The sequence below is a fragment of the Schistocerca gregaria genome, chromosome 10 (assembly GCF_023897955.1).
Source record: "Schistocerca gregaria isolate iqSchGreg1 chromosome 10, iqSchGreg1.2, whole genome shotgun sequence".
In the NCBI taxonomy this organism is placed as follows: Eukaryota; Metazoa; Arthropoda; class Insecta; order Orthoptera; family Acrididae; genus Schistocerca; species Schistocerca gregaria.
In genome coordinates, this window is record NC_064929.1 from 168,129,531 (window position 1) to 168,148,754 (window position 19,224).

At 44.8% G+C, this 19,224-nt stretch overlaps 1 protein-coding gene and 1 long non-coding RNA gene across 2 annotated transcripts in view; one reads left to right on the forward strand and one right to left on the reverse strand.

The window, feature by feature from the left end:
- Positions 1-19,224, reverse strand: part of LOC126293363 (uncharacterized) — a 1,719,051-nt gene that overhangs the window by 1,289,092 nt on the left and 410,735 nt on the right. The window lies entirely within an intron of this gene.
- The window catches only part of LOC126293360 (uncharacterized), a 305,549-nt gene continuing 290,471 nt past the window's right edge, over positions 4,147-19,224 (forward strand). The window contains exon 1 of the mRNA XM_049986566.1: positions 4,147-4,340. The gene's annotated coding sequence lies outside the window, so the exon portion shown is untranslated. The remainder of the gene's footprint in view (positions 4,341-19,224) is intronic.

Genomic DNA, 19,224 nt, shown 5'->3' on the forward strand with positions numbered 1-19,224 from the left:
GTTGCATCTCCTTCCAATGACTTGTATTGTACTGTGTGTTAACCGGGGACCTATAAACGACGGAGAGGCTCTGTCCCCGCCGCAGCCGCAGTGGTCCACACTCCCACGACGACTACCGCAGTCCACTTCACTCCTCCGCCGCCCCACACCGAACCCAGGGTTACTGGGTTACAGTGCGGTTCGACCACCAGTGGACCTCGCCCGACTCCCCCCCCCCCCCTCTTAAGGAACGTCTCACACCAAACGAGTGTAACCCATATATTTGCTTGGTAGAGTGGTGGTGGTGGTGTACGCGTACATGGAGAACTTGTGTGCGCAGCAATTGCCGACATAGTGTAACTGAGGCGGAATCAGAAGAACCAGTCTGCATTCGCCGAGGCAGATGGAAAACCGCCTAAAAACCATCCACAGACTTGCCGGTTCAGCGGACCTCGACACAGATCGGCCGGGCGGATTCGTGCCGGGGACCAGGCGCTCCTTCCCGCCCGGGAAGCCGTGCGTTAGACCGCACGGCCAACCGGGCGGGCCTTCCGATGACTTGACTTTACTTTCTGTATCACAGAAATGAGCAGAGCTTTCAGATCCAGCATGTTCTCCCTCATACCGTTTTCCCGCACAGATGTTCTCGGCAATGAATATGGCGGGCTAAACTGTGAGCCTTACCCCAGTGAACAGGTCAATCGAACACGATGTGACACGAGTCGTAAATGGGCCGACACGGTGATGAGTGCCAAACAAACGGCGCTCGAGTCAGAAGCCAAACGACACTCCTCCCACCACCACCACCACCAAATTACCATAAAGAGTTTGGGGGGGGGGGGGGAGCTGGGCTTAGCACGCCCTCCCCAACAGCTGACTGCGGGCTCTGAGCGCCGTTTAGAGCGCCGCTGCCGGGCTGCCGGCTCCCCCCACCACAGCCGCTCGAGGAGCAGTAAAAACTTTTTATTACACCGTCGCGTCCCCGAGGGCCGTCACTCAGCCCAGAGGAGAAATAAATAGGATGGAAATATTGGCGCCGTGTCGTGACGGAGCACGCTGGTCTGAGCCGCCGCCTCGAGCAGATTTGTTTCACTTAAGCGCCGCGGACGCTGCTTTGGCAGCCTACGTGACTGTCGGGAGGAGTGTTTTGACATGTGCCGGACTAGGCGGAAGCCGCACAGACGCGTGACCGCAGCGAGAAATAAGTCACGTGCGGCAAACGTGTGGCGCAAGGCGCTCTACACCTCCTCAGAGATTGTAGGGTGGTAATTGTTAGGTCGCGGCGGTTCATCTTACCCTGCACCCCACTGCCTCTAACAAGTGGAAGCACGTATTTCGGTCCTCCTTACAGGAGTCAAGCGGTATCTTTTAACATCGCTTAATCAAAGCTGACCATGGTTATGTACCAGAGCGTTCAATAAGTGGTGCAACACTTTTTTTTCCTCGGCCAGTATCGGTTGAATAAATGTGGACACCCTGGAATATTCCCGCTTCCGCTCCCGTAGTTTCATGAACTTCCGATAGGTGCTACCGAAATGCCGTGTGTAGCGGAGGTGTGTTCCTCGCAAAGAGCTGTGACAGTCTCCTTCGGCGGGAAATCAGAGCAGCATAGTCGCTAGCAAACTATCTATGGAGATCTGGCACTCAAGGAAAACACGGTGAGTCGTTCGGCGAGGGACATGTCATCATCGTAACAAGTTTGAGCAAACCTTTCCGATCTCACGCGTGCCGGGAAGGCCGCACAGTGCTACAGCTCCTGCAATGTTGCAACGTGCGGACACTCTCACTCGGCGCTTCAGTCTGGAGCCGCGCGACCGCTACGGTCGCATGTTCGAATCTTGTCTCGGACATGGATGTGTGTGATGCCCTTAGGTTGGTTAGGTTTAAGTAGTTTTAAGTTCTAGGGGACTGATGACCTCAGATGTTAAGTCCCATAGTGCTTAGAGCCATGTGAACCATTTGTTAGTCAGAAAACCCCGGAGAAGTATGACAGTACCGCTCTTATTGTCTATACATATAACCAATGCGACGGATAGGATGCAAAGGAATCTGTGACCGCTGACGACGCAGCAGTGTACGTGAAAATGTCATCGTTGGGTCAGTGTAGCAGGATACAGGATGGTTCAGACAGAATTTCTATTTGGTGTCATGAATGGCAGATTGCTCTAAATATAGGGAAAAGTAAGTTAATGCAGATGAGTAATATTCAAATGCAATACAAGTGGTGTGCAGACTGACGCAGTCACTTCGATTAAATATAAGGGCGTAACGGTGCAAAGCGGCATGAAATTTAACAAGCACTTAAGGTCGGTAGTCGTGAAGGCAAATAGTCGACTTCGTTATTTTGAGAGAATTCTAGGAACGGTAGCTCACCTGTAAAGGAAACTGCGTATGAAACCCTTGCGTGACCCATTTTTTAGTGCTGTTCGAGTGTTTGGGATGCCCAACAGTTCGGATTAAACGAAGCCATCGAAGCAATTCGGAACCATGCTGGTAGATTTATTACATAAACCCGAGAGTATTGCGAAAATGATTCCCTGGAAGTAAGAAGACGTTATTTTCGTGAATTACTATTGAGGAAATATATTTCGCTCAAGGTCAGCGAAAGAAAGATACGACAAGTCAGGGATCCTACTGAAACATACAGAAAGTCGTTTTCCCGTTGCTCTGTTTGCGAGTAGCGTAGAAACAGTACGGGCTAACCAACGCTATGCGCCGCATGGTTGTTTATGGAGAATGTGTTGTGTTGGCAGAAGAGCCAACACCGTGTTACTAGAGGAGGCCGAAATGCATGCGTCTTAGCTCACGCAGGCTGGCTGAGGAGGGAAGGACTATACTGACGTGAGGTCTGGAACATGACAAGGAATTATATTTCAGTAGGTGGACGTAATTAGTTTGATACTTAACTTCAGTCCATTAATGACGATCGTCGCTCTTGACGGATTCACAATACTATCTGTTCAGATTATAGTAACAGAATATGGCGCCTTGTTAGGTCGTACCAAATGTCGTAGCTGAAGGCTATGCAAACTGTCGTCTGCAAATGAGAGCGTTTGTAGCCAGTGAACCATCGCTAGCAAAGTCGGCTGTACAACTGGGCCGAGTGCTCGGGAGTCTCTCTAGACTAGACCTGCCGGTGGCGGCGCTCGGTCTGCAATCACTGATAATGGGGACACGCGGGTCCGACGTATACTAACGGACCGCGGCCGATTTAAAGGCCACCACCTAGCAAGTGCGGTGTCTGGCGGTGACACCACAGAATGTATATAGATATTGTCAGTTCTGCTCGCAGACGGCACTTTATGTCTCATGTAGCGCCATGTGTTTATAAAGTTCTTGATCTGCGCAATATTACTGCCCAATTTCTCAGCCTGACCCACACACGTTGAATGTTATTGCACATCCGGAAATTAAGACCGTCTACGGCGCGCTTAAGCTTCGTGGAAACAAGTGACTTACCTCACAGGATTCTGCGGCAGTGGAGAGGTCAACGAACGCTGGTCCTGCGCCTGGGCAGAGGCAAAAAAAGGGAAAAAAAGGCGACTAGAAGAGAGAGACTTGCCGTCCCTTTCCGGACAGCGCGCGGCCGACTGACTCGGCGAGTCGGCGGCTCCGAACGCCGGAGTCCTTTCGTTTTTCCGGGAAACCCTTTTCCGAGACGCCCCGCTGACCGCGACAATGAACCGGGCAGCGCGCCCGCGAGGGACAACAAAACCTCCCCGAAAACACAGACCCGTCCCGTCCCACGCCGCGCGGCGCTCCGGCAGAAAAATACCTGCGATTGCTCCAAATGGGTCGCTCCGCCCACCGCGCAACATCTACAGGGTTGTAAATGCACCGCTTTCGCTTTCGCTGGCGGCCGTGGCCACCGGCCTCGCAGGTACCTCGGCGGGGCGGCTTTTGTTGTCCTCGGCGGAAGGCCGGGCTCAGGTGAAACTCTGAGGCACGTTTTTTGGGCCAACGTCCTCTGCCCTTACGTTTTTATACCACCAGGCGAGAATTGGAAAGCTACTTAAAAAAACGTTTTTTCCTTTTTCTCTCTCTTTTTCGGCTCTTCCTCTGCGAGCGACTCAGGTCGTTCACCGATCAATGCTCAGTTTTAGTCAGGTCACTCTGGTGTCTGTTACCTACCTAGTGCAGGCAAAAAGTTGTGTGCGGGCTCTGAGATTCTACCAAATTCCGCACTTCTGTAGGTCTCTGCCCTAAATACATTAATTTTCATCTTACTCCAGTCTCGGATGATGTTTTTCGTGCTAAATACGTCCTTCGTGGCTATTGTACATCGTTTAGGGAGTGAGCAGCGAAAGAAGTAACATCTCTCTTCTTTCGTGAACGATTCAAGGTACTGAAAAAGAATTTAGGTAAGTGGTGATACACAATTTTTCTTAAAAATTCGCATATTGTGAAACGGATGCATGCGATCTTTCAAACGTTTATGTAATTATTTATTACGTCCAAGATTGCCTAAAACCTAAGATGTTCACGTTACTGGTTTCATCAACCAATTGCCGTCTTTAGATATGATTAACCAGAAAACTGCTTCATCGCGATTTATCACAATTCGATTTAACCGTACTAAACAGTATGAAGCCCTATGAAAGTTGTCACATCGTCGCATTCTCAGTCTCTTTTAACATTTGACGATATGATGTGTAATTCATTTACACAGACGGCGCGGTGGCAGTGTGGTTCTAGTCGCTTCAGTCCGGAACCGCGGGACTGCTACGGTCGCAGGTTCGAATCCTGCCTCGGGCATGGATGTGTGTGATGTTCTTAGGTTAGTTAGGTTTAAGTAGTTCTAAGTTCTAGGGGACTGATGACCACAGATGTTAAGTCCCATAGTGCTCAGAGCCATTTGAACCATTTACACATTTTGTGTTCAAAATGTGTAACTGGAATAGTGATATACCATGATGGAGCTGTAAGCGAATTAATGACATCCGAAGATGGCTATCCGCATATGAAGCCAGTAATACGAACATTGTAATTTAAGCGATCTTGGACGCAATAAATTGTTTTGTAAATGTTAATACATTGACACATAATTTAGTGTCAAGGTAACTTTCTTATACGTCGAAGTAATGAAGCAATTATGTTTTACTGCCTTCTTTTTAATCTTTATATCGACCAACCAGTATCATGGAACGACTTCAGTACCTCGACTTTCTTTGCTGTTTCTTGTTTTTCCAGTACTCTTTCATCTCAACCCTATGCTGTCTTTTCCTTTCTTCTATACCCGTTGTTCTTCATTTCCCGTCTCTCCTGCCGCGGATGTCTTCTGCAAAAAGTTTCTGCCTGTTATTTCTTCGATTGTTTTCTTCTGTTATGTCGGAAATCCACGCTATTGTCGAAAGTTTTTCTCAGACATTTAAGCATAGAGAAGTTTCTTTACTTCTTTCTTTATGATATTGTATAATTTCCTTCCGAGGAGCGACTCACGTCGTTTACCGATACATATCAGCCGTGTTCCTCGGTTTACTGTAGTGTCAGTTACCATTTTAGTGCCAGCTGAAAACGTGAATTTCGTGTAAGCTTCGAGATTCTACCAAATGAGGAAATCAGTAACTTAGTATTTCTGTAAATTTCTGGCAACGTATACTGCGTGAAATGTATTAATTTTCACATTCTACAGTTCTCCTAAGATGTGATTCGTGCTAAACCTATCTTTCACGGCTTTTCTATAGCTTCATATACACTCTGAACCGCATGAGCTGTAACACACCTTTTGTTTTGCGAACGTTTCGCGATGTCGAAATGACGTTTTAGGCAAATTGTAGTACCAAGAGGGACACGGAAGGTAGTTAGAATGTTAACGGTCTTAACTCTTGTATCAAATGAGATATTCAAACAAGAACGATGTTTCTGTTCGTTTATAAATCAAACTTTTTTCTCTTTCTGCGCTATTACTATTTAATTGCCATGTATGCTCAGTGGCTGTATGATAAAGTATGCATTATGCATTATCCTTTTGGATGCTTTTTGCTTTCGTCTTCAACATTTGTAACGCCACTGGCGTGACGAGTTACAGTCCACATTAAAATTAGAACTGAGACATTACTTGGATATTTAATGGATACAGATTCATATGCCATGTGGAAGTATTAGCATCAGACCCTCGTTTCGTTTGACAGTTCAAAATCCTACATAGAGGTAAATAAACAAAACATTTACAAAACAAGCAGTACATAGAGAATCCGATCTCCAGTCGCTCCACACTTACTTCCTCGGTGAATGAACTGGAGCGAAGTCCACTCAGCTACAGCAGGACTCCCTAGCAACTAATTAATTCAAGTAAGATTAGTTGCCCAGGTTCAAAATCGGACATTACTAATTGGAAGAGACATTCTCACCCCCTGTTTCATATGTTGGACAAAAGCTGACGTAATAGTCTGTTTAATTTAGTCCACAGACAGTAGCGTTAAGTGGCAGAAACACACTCCAATAAATTCAAGCCTAGCTAATAAAGCGGCAGCAATATACAGAAAAATCCGTGCATTTAAGCGCTTTGAATCTCTGGAGAGATAATAAGAACGTTTTCTTTCACCATGGCACGTTCTGCAGGTGTCAGTAGAAAGTTAAGAGCGCTTCTTCCGAAACTGGTTGTTGTTGTTGTTGTTGTTGTCGTCGTCGTCGTCGTCGTCTTCAACCCGAAGAAGGATAGATGCAGCTCCCCACACGTGACTTTCTTCCCATCTCGGTTTAGTGAGTCTTCGTTAGTTGACGCGATCTACCATCTGATCTTCAGTATTTCCTGCGGAACCGCAAATTCTACTCTCTTCTTGTCGGAACTGTCGGTGTCCGGGTTCTACTCCCGTGCAAAGCTTCATTCCATGGCGATATTTTCAGTAAAAAACCTTCCTTTCACTTACATTTATATTCGACGTTGACGAATTTCTCTTCTTTAGAAACGCTTTTCATGCTATCGTCAGTCTGCATCTTACATCTTCGCTACTTTGATCATTTCGCGTTATTTTCTTGTTGAAATAGCAAAACTCTTCGACTTGTAGTGCCTGAAATCCTAATATAGATTCCTCAGCATAGCCTACTTTGATTTGGCTTACTTTTGTTCTACTTTCGTTTATATTCTTCTTCCCAGGAGATCAGCAATTCCATTCAACTGTTCTGCCAAGGCTTTTATCGGTTCTGACGTAATTACATTGTTATTGGCAAATCCCCAATTTCCTTACGTCACCTCCCTGAGCTTTAATTGCCTTTCCAGATTTCCGCCTGGTTTCCTTTACTGCTTTCTCAGTGTACAGATTAAAAGACATCGGTATAGGCTACAACACACTCTCACTTTCTTCTCAACAAGCGCATCTGTTATGTTTGTTTTATTTCCTGTTCTTCTACTTATAGCTTTCGTGTGTGTATGTATTGTAATGTGACCGTTCTTTCAACTGAACAATACAAGTAGCTTGCTTATGTAAATTCTGTTGTTGTTGTGGTCTTCAGTCTTGAGACTAGTTTGATGCAGCTCTCCATGCTACTATATCCTGTACGAGCTTCTTCATCTCCCAAAACCTACCGCAACCTACATCCTTCTGAATCTGCTTAGTGTATTAATCTCTTGGTCTCCCTCTACGATTTTTACCCTCCACGCTGCCCTCCAATACTAAATTGGTGATCCCTTGATGCCTCAGAACATGTCCTACCAACCGATTCTTTCTTCTGGTCAAGTTGTGCCACAAACTTCTCTTCTCCCCGATCCTAATCAATACTTCCTCATTAGTTATGTGATCTACCCATCTAATCTTCAGCATTCTTCTGTAGCACCACATTCCGAAAGCTTCTTTTCTCTTCTTGTCCAAACTACTTATCGTCCATGTTTCACTTCCATACATGGCAACACTCCATACAAATACTTTCAAAAATGATTTCCTGACACTTAAATCTATACTCGATGTTAACAAACTTCTCTTCTTCAGAAACGCTTTCCTTCCCATTGCCAGTCTACATTTTATATCCTCCCTACTTCGACCATCATCAGTTATTTTGCTCCCCAAATAGCAAAATTCCTTTACTACATTCCATTATCCTCGTTTTGCTTTTGTTGATGTTCATTTTATATCCTCCTTTCAAGACACTATCCATTCGGTCCAACTGCTCTTCCAAGTCCTTTGCTGTCTCTGACAGAATTACGATGTCATCGGCGAACCTCAAAGTTTTTATTTCTTCTCCATGGATTTTAATGCCTACTCCGAATTTTTCTTTTGTTTCCTTCACTGCTTGCTCAATTTTCAGATTGAATAACATCGGGGAAAGGCTACAACCCTGTCTCACTCCCTTCCCAACCACTGCTTCCCTTTCATGCCTCTCAACTCTTATAACTGGCATCTGGTTTCGGTACAAATTATAAATAGCCTTTCGCTCCCTGTATTTTACCCCTGCCACCTTCAGAATTTGAAAGAGAGTATTCCTGTCAACATTGTCAAAAGCTTTCTCTAAGTGTACAAATACTAGAAACGTAGGTTTGCCCTTCCTTAATCCAGCTTCTAAGACAAGTCATAGGCTCAGTATTGCCTCATCTGTTCCAACATTTCTACGGAATCCAAACTGATCTTCCCCGATGTCGGCTTCTACTAGTTTTTCCATTCGTCTGTAAAGAATTTGCGTTAGTATTTTGCAGCTGTGACTTATTAAACTGATAGTTCGGTAATTTTCACATCTGTCAGCACCTGCTTTCTTTGGGATTGGAATTATTATATTCTTCTTAAAGTCTGAGGGTATTTCGCCTGTTTCATACATATTGCTCACCAGATGGTAGAGTTTTGTTAGGACTGGCTCTCCCAAGGCCGTCAGTAGTTCTAATGGAATGTTGTCTACTCCGGGGCCTTGTTTCGACTCAGGTCTTTCAGTGCTCTGTCAAACTCTTCACGCAGTATCGCATCTCTCATTTCATCTTCATCTACATTCTCTTCCATTTCCATAATATTGTTCTCAAGTACATCGCCTTTGTATAGACCCTCTATATACTCATTCCACCGTTCTGCTTTCCCTTCTTTGCTTACAACTGGATTTCCATCTGAGCTCTTGGTATTCATACAAGTGGTTCTCTTTTCGCCAAAGGTCCCTTTAATTTTCCTGTAGGCAGTATCTATCTTACCCCTAATGATACTCGCTTCTACATCCTTACATTTGTCCTCTAGCCATCCTTGCTTAGCAATTTTGCACTTCCTGTCGATCTAATTTTTGAGACGTTTGTATTCCTTTTTGCCTGCTTCATTTACTGCATTTTTATATTTTCTCCTTTCATCAATTAAATTCATTTCTTCTGGTACCCAAGGATTTCTACTAGCCCTCGTCTTTTTACCTACTTGATCCTCTGCTGCCTTCACTACTTCATCCCTCAGAGCTACCCATTCTTCTTCTACTGTATTTCTTTCCCCCATTCCTGTCAATTGTTCCCGTATGCTCTACCTGAAACTCTGTACAACCTCTGGTTTAGTCAGTTTACCGAGGTCCCATCTCCTTAAATTCGCAACTTTTTGCAGTTTCTTCAGTTTTAATCTACAGATCATAACCAATAGATTGTGGTCAGAGTCCACATCTGCTCCTGGAAATGTCTTACAATTTAAAACCTGGTTCCTAAATCTCTGTCTTGCCATTATATAATCTATCTGATACCTTCTAGTATCTCCAGGATTTTTCCATGTATACAAACTCCTTAATGATTCTTGAAGCAAGTGTTAGCTATGAGTAACTTATGCTTTGTGCAAAATTCTACAAGGCGGCTTCCTCTTTCATTTCTTAGCCCCAATCCATATTCACCTACTACATTTCCTTCTCTCTCTTTTCCTACTACTGTCATATGAAACTGTACTGAGCAGTATAACGAACATAGCTATAATGCGTGATGTCAGAATAATAGAGCAAGAATTATGTATAACATTACAAGCTGAACGTTGGAGTAATAATTTCTCAGGATGCTTCTATCTGAATGTAAATTAAACTATCAAAACTGAGTAAGTAAAATTCGGAACACTGAATGACACACTTACGCCCATGTAACACACAAGCGCGAGAATGAGAATGTCTCACTGAAGAAACGAGATCTGAACTAAATTTTAACTGAGCCTAACTTGATGATAATTTTGAGATACAGTACTTGCCTGTAAATGATGTTATTGTGCCCTAACAGTGAAGTAAGACTGGCCCTAACAAACTTCGTGAGTACCTTAAAGCAAAGGAAAGTCGGCACTTCTCGAAAGTGATGCATGTTAAAAGGCTGTACAACAGGAAACCAGCTGAAGGAAACCTTGTCCACGTGCATTGCAAGGAGAAGCAACTGTGCTAAGCACGTCATGTTGTTGTTGTAGTCTTCAGTCCGAAGACTGGTTTGATGCAGCTCTCCAAGCTACTCTATCCTGTGCAATCCTCTTCATTTCTCAGTAACTACTGCGTCCTACATCCTTCTTAATCTGCTTAATATATTCATTTCTTGGTCTCCATATACAATTGTTACTTCCAATACTTCCCTCGAGTACTAAACTGATGGTCCTCTGATGCCGCAGAATGTGTCGTACCAATTGATACCTTCTTCAAGTGAGGTTGTACCAAAAATTCAGTACCTCCACCCACGTAATCTTCGGCATTCTCCTGTAGCACCAAATTTCTAGAGCTTCTATTCTCATCATCATCATCATCATCATTATTATTATCATTTAAGACTGATTATGTCTTTCAGCGTTCAGCCTGGAGCGTAGTCCCCCTTATAAAATTCCTCCATGATCCCCAATTCAGTGCTAACACTGGTGCCTCTTCCGATGTTAAGCCTATTGGTTCAAAATCATTCTTAACCGAATCCAGGTACCTTCTCCTTGGTCTGCCCCAACTCCTCCTCCGCTCTATTGCTGAACCCATGAGTCTCTTGGGTAACCTTGCTTCTCCCATGCGTGTAACATGACCCCACCATGTAAGCCTGTTCGCCCTGACTGTTACATCCATAGAGTTCGTTCCCAGTTTTTCTTTGATTTCCTGATTGTGGACACCCTCCTGCCATTGTTCCCATCTACTAGCACCTGCAATCATCCTAGCTACTTTCATATCCGTAACCTCAACCTTGTTGATAAGTTAACCAGAATCCTCCCAGCTTTCGCTCCCATAAACAAAATTGGTCGAAAGGTTGAACGGTGCACAGATAACTTAGTCTTGGTACTGACTTCCTTCTTGCAGAAGAGAGTAGATCGTAGCTGAGCGCTCACTGCATTAGCTTTGCTACACCTCGCTTCCAGTTCTTTCGTGCATTAGCTTTGCTACACCTCGCTTCCAGTTCTTTCGCTATGTTGTCATCCTGTGAGAATATGCATCCTAAGCACTTCAAACCGTCCACCTGTTCTAACTTTGTTCCTCCTATTTGTCACTCAATCCGTTTATATTTCTTTCCCACTGACATTACTTTCGTTTTGGAGATGCTAATCTTCATACCATAGTCCTTACATTTCTGATCTAGCTCTGAAATATTACTTTGCAAACTTTCGATCGAATCTACCATCACAACTAAGTCATCCGCATATGCAAGGCTGCTTATTTTGTGTTCACATATCTTGATCTCACCCAGCCAGTCTATTGTTTTCAACATATGATCCATAAATAATATGAACAACAGTGGCGACAGGTTGCAGCCTTGTCGCAGCCTTGTTTCTATTCTCTTCTTCATTAAATCGAGTAACACAGATGACATGAAATACTTCAAATAAAATACTGATAACTGAATAAAATATTCGAAGAAATTACTTTGAAGCAGGTCCTCGTAGATTCCTTAAAGAATCAGGGGAGGTGGATTACTGGTTATGGTTTAAGACTAGTATAGTGATTCTACATCATTTGTGGACCGTTTAATACTAAAGTTACGCCTACATACCTTGCTTTCCGCCTTCCTTTCACTGTATTCCCACAACGTTGATTGCATATGGTGCTTTTATTGAGAGTTACACAGTGATAACGTGAAGAACGCAAATTTAATGTCTTTTGCAAGTACTGTTCGATTAAGCACTGTTCTTTTTTTTTATTTATTTCGCTCCTACGCGGAACCGCAAAGAATCGCATCTAGGTCTGTTCCTCCGTGATATCCAGAACGCCGTAGATAAAGGCATTCATGTTGACGACGTGTTGCGTGACGTCCGGTAAATACGAGGTTATCGAGTATAAGACCAGATTTGTCGCTGGATTCAGGTCCCCCTTCCAGACAGAATACAACACGTCGCTGTTAACGGTACAAGCTCGACAAATAAAGTAATTCCAGGAGTACAGTAGGGAAATGTGACAGTCTTTGAAACAAAATACGTAACTGATTCCACGTATCAGGTATCCAAGAGTTTGAAACTTCCTGGCAGATTAAAACTGTGTGCTGGACCCAGACTCGAACTCGGGATCTTTGCCACTGGCGGAGTTAAAGCTGTGAGGATGGACCTGAGTCGTGCTTGGGTAGCACAGTTGGTAGAGCACTTGCCTGCGAAAGGCAAAGGTCCCGAGTTTGAGTCTCGGTCCGGCACACAGTTTTAATCTGCCACGAAGTTTCATATCAGCGCACAATCCGCTGTAGAGTGAAAATTTCATTCTAGACCCTAGAGTTTGTTGATATGTTTGTGGCGGTATGTGGCATTAGATGTCTAGACACAGGTCATGTGATTTTGCGTACTAGTTGATGGCGTCCGATAGCGTCCAAGAGTTGTATCCATGGGATTTACATCAGGCGAATTTGGTCGCCGAGTGATCGAGTTCACTATAATACTACTCAAACCACTGTAGCACGGTTCTGGCTTCGAGACACGGACAATTATACTGCTGAAAGATGACATCGCCGTCGGGGAAGACAGAAATCATGAAGAGATGCAGGCGGTACTCCCCTGTGGCCACGTCTTCGATTACTACCACAGGTTCAGTGCAAGCGCACCAAAATGTCTCCATAGCGTAGTACTGCTACCACCAGCCTGCTCCGAAGTGCACTGTACGTTTCGAGTCGCCTTTCACCTCGACGATGGCGTTTATGGAGACGACCTAGAGCTGACACGTTTCCCCGATGGTCCCTTGCCCACTGAAGTGGTAGTTCACGATGTCGTCGGGTCAGCATGTGAACACGTGGGGCTGGTCTGTTGCGGAGCTCCATGTTCAACAATGTACGATGAACGTTGCGGTCCGAAACATTTGTGCGTGTACTAGCACTGCGCTCTTTCGGTAGAAATTCCATGGATCACTATCTATCCAACTTTACAGACCAGAGTAGCATCCGAGCGCCACGTTCTACGAAGAGTCGCGCACGTCCAACCACTCAGCGCTTAAGTGGTAGTTTCACTGCCCTTGTACGTTTTTCCGTAGAGACTCGCGACTGTAGCACGTGACCGGCGTCACCGTTTTCAAGAAACTCGTTCACACGCACTGCGTAATAATAATCTCTCAAAGTCGCTTGTATCAAAGAACTTCGCCATTTGCAGCCCATATCTTCGCTAGGGTGATCCACACAGTCCGTGCCTGCTCCGATTTCATACGTACATAGGTACTTTTGTTACGGAATCATGTGCCACCAGGAGGCATCCAACGTCGCGATGGGCAGTGGTTATCATGTTTTGGCTTATTTAAGTACGTGATCGAGTGGATAAGGTCGAAAATTTGATAAAGCTGACGATTCGGTTGTCTATAAGAAAACAGTAATCTACATCTACATCTACATTTATTCTCCGCAAGCCACCCAACGGTGTGTGGCGGAGGGCACTTTACGTGCCACTGTCATTACCTCCCTTACCTGTTCCAGTCTCGTATGGTTCGCGGGAAGAACGACTGTCTGAAAGCCTCCGTGCGCGCTCGAATCTCTCTAATTTTACATTCGTGATCTCCGCGGGAGGTATAAGTAGTGGGAAGCAATATATCCGATACCTTATCCAGAAACGCACCCACTCGAAACCTGGCGAGCAAGCTACACCGCGATGCAGAGCGCCTCTCTTGCAGAGTCTGCCACTTGAGTTTGTTAAACATCTCCGTAACGCTATCAGGGTTACCAAATAACCGTGTGACGAAACGCGCCGCTCTTCTTTGGATCTTCTCTATCTCCTCCGTCAACCCGATCTGGTACGGATCCCACAATGATGAGCAAGTATAGGTCGAACGAGTGTTTTGTAAGCCACCTCCTTTGTTGATGGACTACATTTTCTAAGGACTCTCCCAATGAATCTCAACCTGGTACCCGCCTTACCAACAATTAATTTTATATGATCATTCCATAATGTGAGAAGACGGTATCGAATAGCAAGATGATCTACTTATGATATATTATTCGTGCAGGTATTGGCAGGTGACTCTGAAAGTAAATAAATATAACATGTTGTGTCTTTATAATACGAGATGGATTAACCATTCGGGGCGACTGAAAGTGGAATGATCACATAAAACAAGTTATAGGAAAAAATGAACGCCAGGTTGAGCTTAGCAGGGAGAATATTAAGGAAATTTAATTCATACACAAAAGTAGTGTCTTACAAAACACTTGTGAGACTGGTCGCACATTGTTTCTGATTGATCTGGAACCCTCAGCTGGTTTAATAGGAGAGTCAGAAAATATCCAACGAAGAGCAACACTGTTTTTCGTCAAGGAATTGTTTAATAGGCGTGAGAACGTTACGGAGGCGCTCAAAAAAAATCTCCAACAGCAGACGCTGCAAGAAAGGCACTGTGCATCGTCGGCAGGTCTACTGTCGAAGAGTCAGATAACATGCGTCTCGCTAAGTGTCCAGGGGAAGAAAAGTAGAGATACTGGATAATGCACGGAGGTTAATCCAGGATGATTCTTCCGACGTGCATTCGTGAATGTGACAGGAAATGAGGGGGGGGGGGGGGGGGGGAGTTGGCCTGCGGCGTGTAAATGAACACGTAGAACTAGACGTGCCCGTGTCCATTTTCGTGGTACGAAAAGAATGTACTGCACCACCGATCTCTTTTTGCCTTCCTCTTGCAGAAGAAGTGCTAGGAAACATTAAGCTGTGGACTGGGGCTAACTATGGAGGGGAGGGGGAGGGGGAGGGGGAGGGGGGTGGGTGTAGGTGCGAAGGGAAAAATGGCGGAGTGGCAGACTGGGCCCGCTGCTAATGCTTCCGCGTAATTAAAACTTTTACACAGGAGTTTTTAAAGGTGAGTGGAGCGCCCTGTTAAAGAATTTTCTCTCCCGCGGGGCACATGCAGTTTAAGCACGCTACGGCAGGCGCCTGGCTCTCGCCGAAGTCGTTGCTCAGGTAACAGCGTAATGGTCAACGTGCCACGGTGGGAAATACGGAAAATTATTGCACAACTTTCTTAACAAGTAGAGAAAAATTGGCTAGCTATTAGTAGAATTTTCACACGAGGACAGAGTTCCAGCATTATGAAATGCCTCGAAGATTATGATCTAGTGCACTTAACAAGCACTGATTCAGGTTCGTTCGTTTGAGACATTACTGACTCGTTATTCACACGAAGTAATGAACAATAGCGGTAGGAGATTTCGAGCTGATTCCATAGTTCTAGATTTTCAGAATGCTTTTGACATCGCTCTTCACAAGCGGCTTATAATCGAATTGCCTGTCTGTAGGATATCGTCACGCTTGTGCGTCTAGATTCGTTATTTCCTGGCTGTAGGCCACCCAAAGCCATCTAGTGGGGCCGAAGCGTCACACTGGACTTTTGCTGTTTTCAACCCACATGAACGATTTAGGAGACGATCTGAATAGCCCCGTCAGATCTTTTTGCGTATAAAGCCGTTGTTTCACCTCGTCGTCGGAGCTGAATCGTTTTCCAGCCAAATTTTCTAAATTTTCTTTTAACCGAGGGAACTGGGCGCCAAGTCAAGAGTATAAGGTGAGTGGGTTATTACGTTCCACTGAAACTGTTGCGGGAGAGCAACGGTTTGCCCAGCGATGTGTGGGTGAGCCTTGTCATGGAAAAATTTGTACACACTTGCTCAACATTCTCTTCTTCCGTTCTGAATTGCCCGTTTGAGTTTTTTAAGAGGCTCACAGTACCTGTCAGCGTTGATTGTGGTCCCAGCGATTCAGCTCTAAGAACCCTTACGCTTTTTTCTAGACTGTTACAAAAATGTTGTATAGGACTTCTTCAGATATACTGAAAGACATACATCGTCTGAGTGACATTCTTATTCTAGAAGTTGTTTCCACCCTTTTTATGTCACCACCTAGATCCGTTTATCACTAAAAAGGCAAGAAAGCCAACCACGAACAGTATTTCAAGCGCTGGAGGAACTCCAAATACACTATCTCACTAAAAGTATCTGGACACCTAGGAATGGGAATCAGTTTGCTATGATGGCACTAACCCTGCTGGGGAAACTTTCAATGTCGTGTCTGAATAACTGTCGAGAAATCGCAACCCACTCTTCCTCGAGAGCCGGAGTCAGAGAAAACGACGTCGAGGCGAGTTACTGCCAGCAGACAATCGCGTAACAGATGCTGCTATATGACAGGATGCATTATGATGAGGATATAAACAATCATCACCTATGGAGTAATCCTCTCCTGTGTGCAGTACTTACTCTAGCTGTATAAAATGCGTTCAAATCCCTCCGCAATTAGCGCTTCTTAAAAGCATTAGAAGTACCAAATGCTAATCACAAGTAACGCCCGCCACCGTAACACCACCTCCTAAGTACTTCACTGAAGGCACTACACATGATGATGGCTAACGTTCTTTGGCATTCGTCAAACAAACCGAAACCATTCCATCGGACTGTCTCAGGGCACGGGGTGATTCAACAGCTCAAGTCGTTACCAATCACCCAGTGTTAGTAGCATTGCTTTTTGCTCCACTCAAGCGTCGCTTTGCAGTGACTACAGAAATGTGTGATTATGAGGAGGTGCTCGATCACTGGTCTCGGTTTACCTGTGGATGCCCCTTCGCGTTCTCTCCTCACAACCGTATCACCAACAGTTGAATTGAGGAGTTTTTGGAGGGTTGAAACGTCTGTGATGAAGTTATTACTCAGGTGACATCGCATGACTAGTCCTCGTAAGAATTCACTCAACTCTCCTGACTGACCCATTACGTTATATTTGGTGGTCATCTCTGCGTTACATGGAGGTGCCCAGATATTTTTGACCATAAAGAGTATATAACTCGGAATTGGTAGAACCGGAGAAGATTCTGAGTAAGCAGAACAAGTGGTTACAGAATGTCTATAGCAAAGTAGAGACCCTAAGATGATGTTCTGTGCTAAAACGAGAACGCCTGATATCTCCCTGACCCCGTATTCGTGAAGATTCCAATTTGTTGTGTGGGCCGCTGCACCGAGCTCGGTACGAACGCACACCATCCTGCTACACTTTGTGTCCTTTTGTCATTCCAGTCATTTCATTTTTTGTGAACTTGTACGTTTTCAGCTTCTTGTACGACAACTAATATCTACGACATTTAATCGTTTAAGTAGACGTAATGGTTATATTGCTTAGGCTCTTATTTTAACATGTCAACTTACTACGAAAGTGGCTTTTATTATACGAGTGAGCAGAAGTATGTTGTCAGCTACGTGGCAACAGGAGAGAAATATTCTCTTCAAAAATGGTTCAAATGGCTCTAAGCACTATGGGACATAAGATCTGAGGTCATCAGTCCCCTAGACTTAGGACTACTTAAACCTAACTAACCTAAGGACATGACAGACATCCATGCCGGAGGCAGGATTCGAACCTGCGACCGTAGCAGTCACGTGGTTCAGGACTGAAGCACCTAGAACCGCTCGGCCACAGAGGCCGGTCACAAATAACAGCTCCTAAATCTGTCCCAAACTCTCAATCGCTATCTCCCGGCGTTCAGTCCTGTGTTGGTTCAGATTGCCAATAAGTAAAAATAACGTACAGCGTAGTCGATTCTGTAACATACGGGGCATGGACAAAAGTGTGGAAACAACTAAAACACAACACTTTACCGTGCCTGATATGGTGTAGGAAAACTGAAGGCATTGAAAACAGTTGCTAGTCGTCTCGGTATGGATAAAAACACATCCTGTATGGCATTCAAGAGAGTGGTCACTGTAACAAGGAGATCGATACAGCACATCACCCTAGGGAGAGAATCGGGATCGATGCGGAACTACGGCAACTCAAAGGTGACTTTTTCCTTCTGTTCATCAGTATGCTGGCAGATCACACTGAGAAAGTGTTGCGCAAGTGTGGTGTGGGAAGTGCGTTCGAACCCAGCACGATCATAAAGGGATAGTTAAGGTCGGCAAAAGATGTACGACATCGTTTGGCTACACCGGGTGTGTTTGAAATTACTTGTAGCAGTTGGTTGGTTTATATACGCACTACGAAAAGAAGAATTAACAGCAGTCTGGTTGGAAACAAGAAGAATTGCCGCCTGGGACTTATGGATAAAACAGTAGTAGCGGAACATCTTTACAAGAGGGTAACAATGAAATGAAATCTACAGTATCGAAAACATCGCATCGTCATGCCCGTATGTATTGAGAGGCTATTGAGATTTACAAATACCGCAATAATTTTAACAGGAAAGAGGAAGGTGTTATGTTAGATAAAATGTGGGTGTCAACATAGCAGCGTTAGAATGACGGTACATTACTTTCCATCAAGAATGTTGTCACTGCCTGAGAATCTCGCAGCCGACGTCACGTGATGGATTGTGGAGCTGTCTGCACTGTCCGTGCATTCGTCGCTCGCCTGAGTTCTGGTTGTAGTTCGCCACTTTACCTCTGACGAGGTCTCCCGCAGTCGGAGAGGAAACGTTAGGAGAAAGTTTCATACATTGACCACGACCTATTATCCCGGAAGTTTTAAGAGATTGTCAAGGGAACGTTATACCATAATTCCAGCAAAATAGTGGCAAGCTCAGGTAACAATGAAGGAGTTGGATAGCGATAAATCACTTTTCTCTCCAACGTGGATCACAGAGTCTAAATAATATTGAGATCTGTTGCATGTAGTGGCCAGCAGACATGCAGCAAATCATCCACAGGTTTATAAAACTAATGCTGTTTTGTCTAAAATTGACATGGTGAGACAGTGGCGGAGTACAATTAATGTAGGTTCATTCTTACAAAGAAGGGACTCTTTGTAAGAATCAACCTCAGTTGATAAAACTAGTCCTGGACCACGTGAGCTGTGGAACACAGCATCACCGTTGGGAACACATATTGCGCGTGACACTACAGAGTACCCATGGCGCCCTTGGAATACTACTGTATGACTTCCCAAGACATCACCGAACCTCCGCCATATTTCACGCTTGTCAGCAAGCAGTCTCCATCGTAACCAT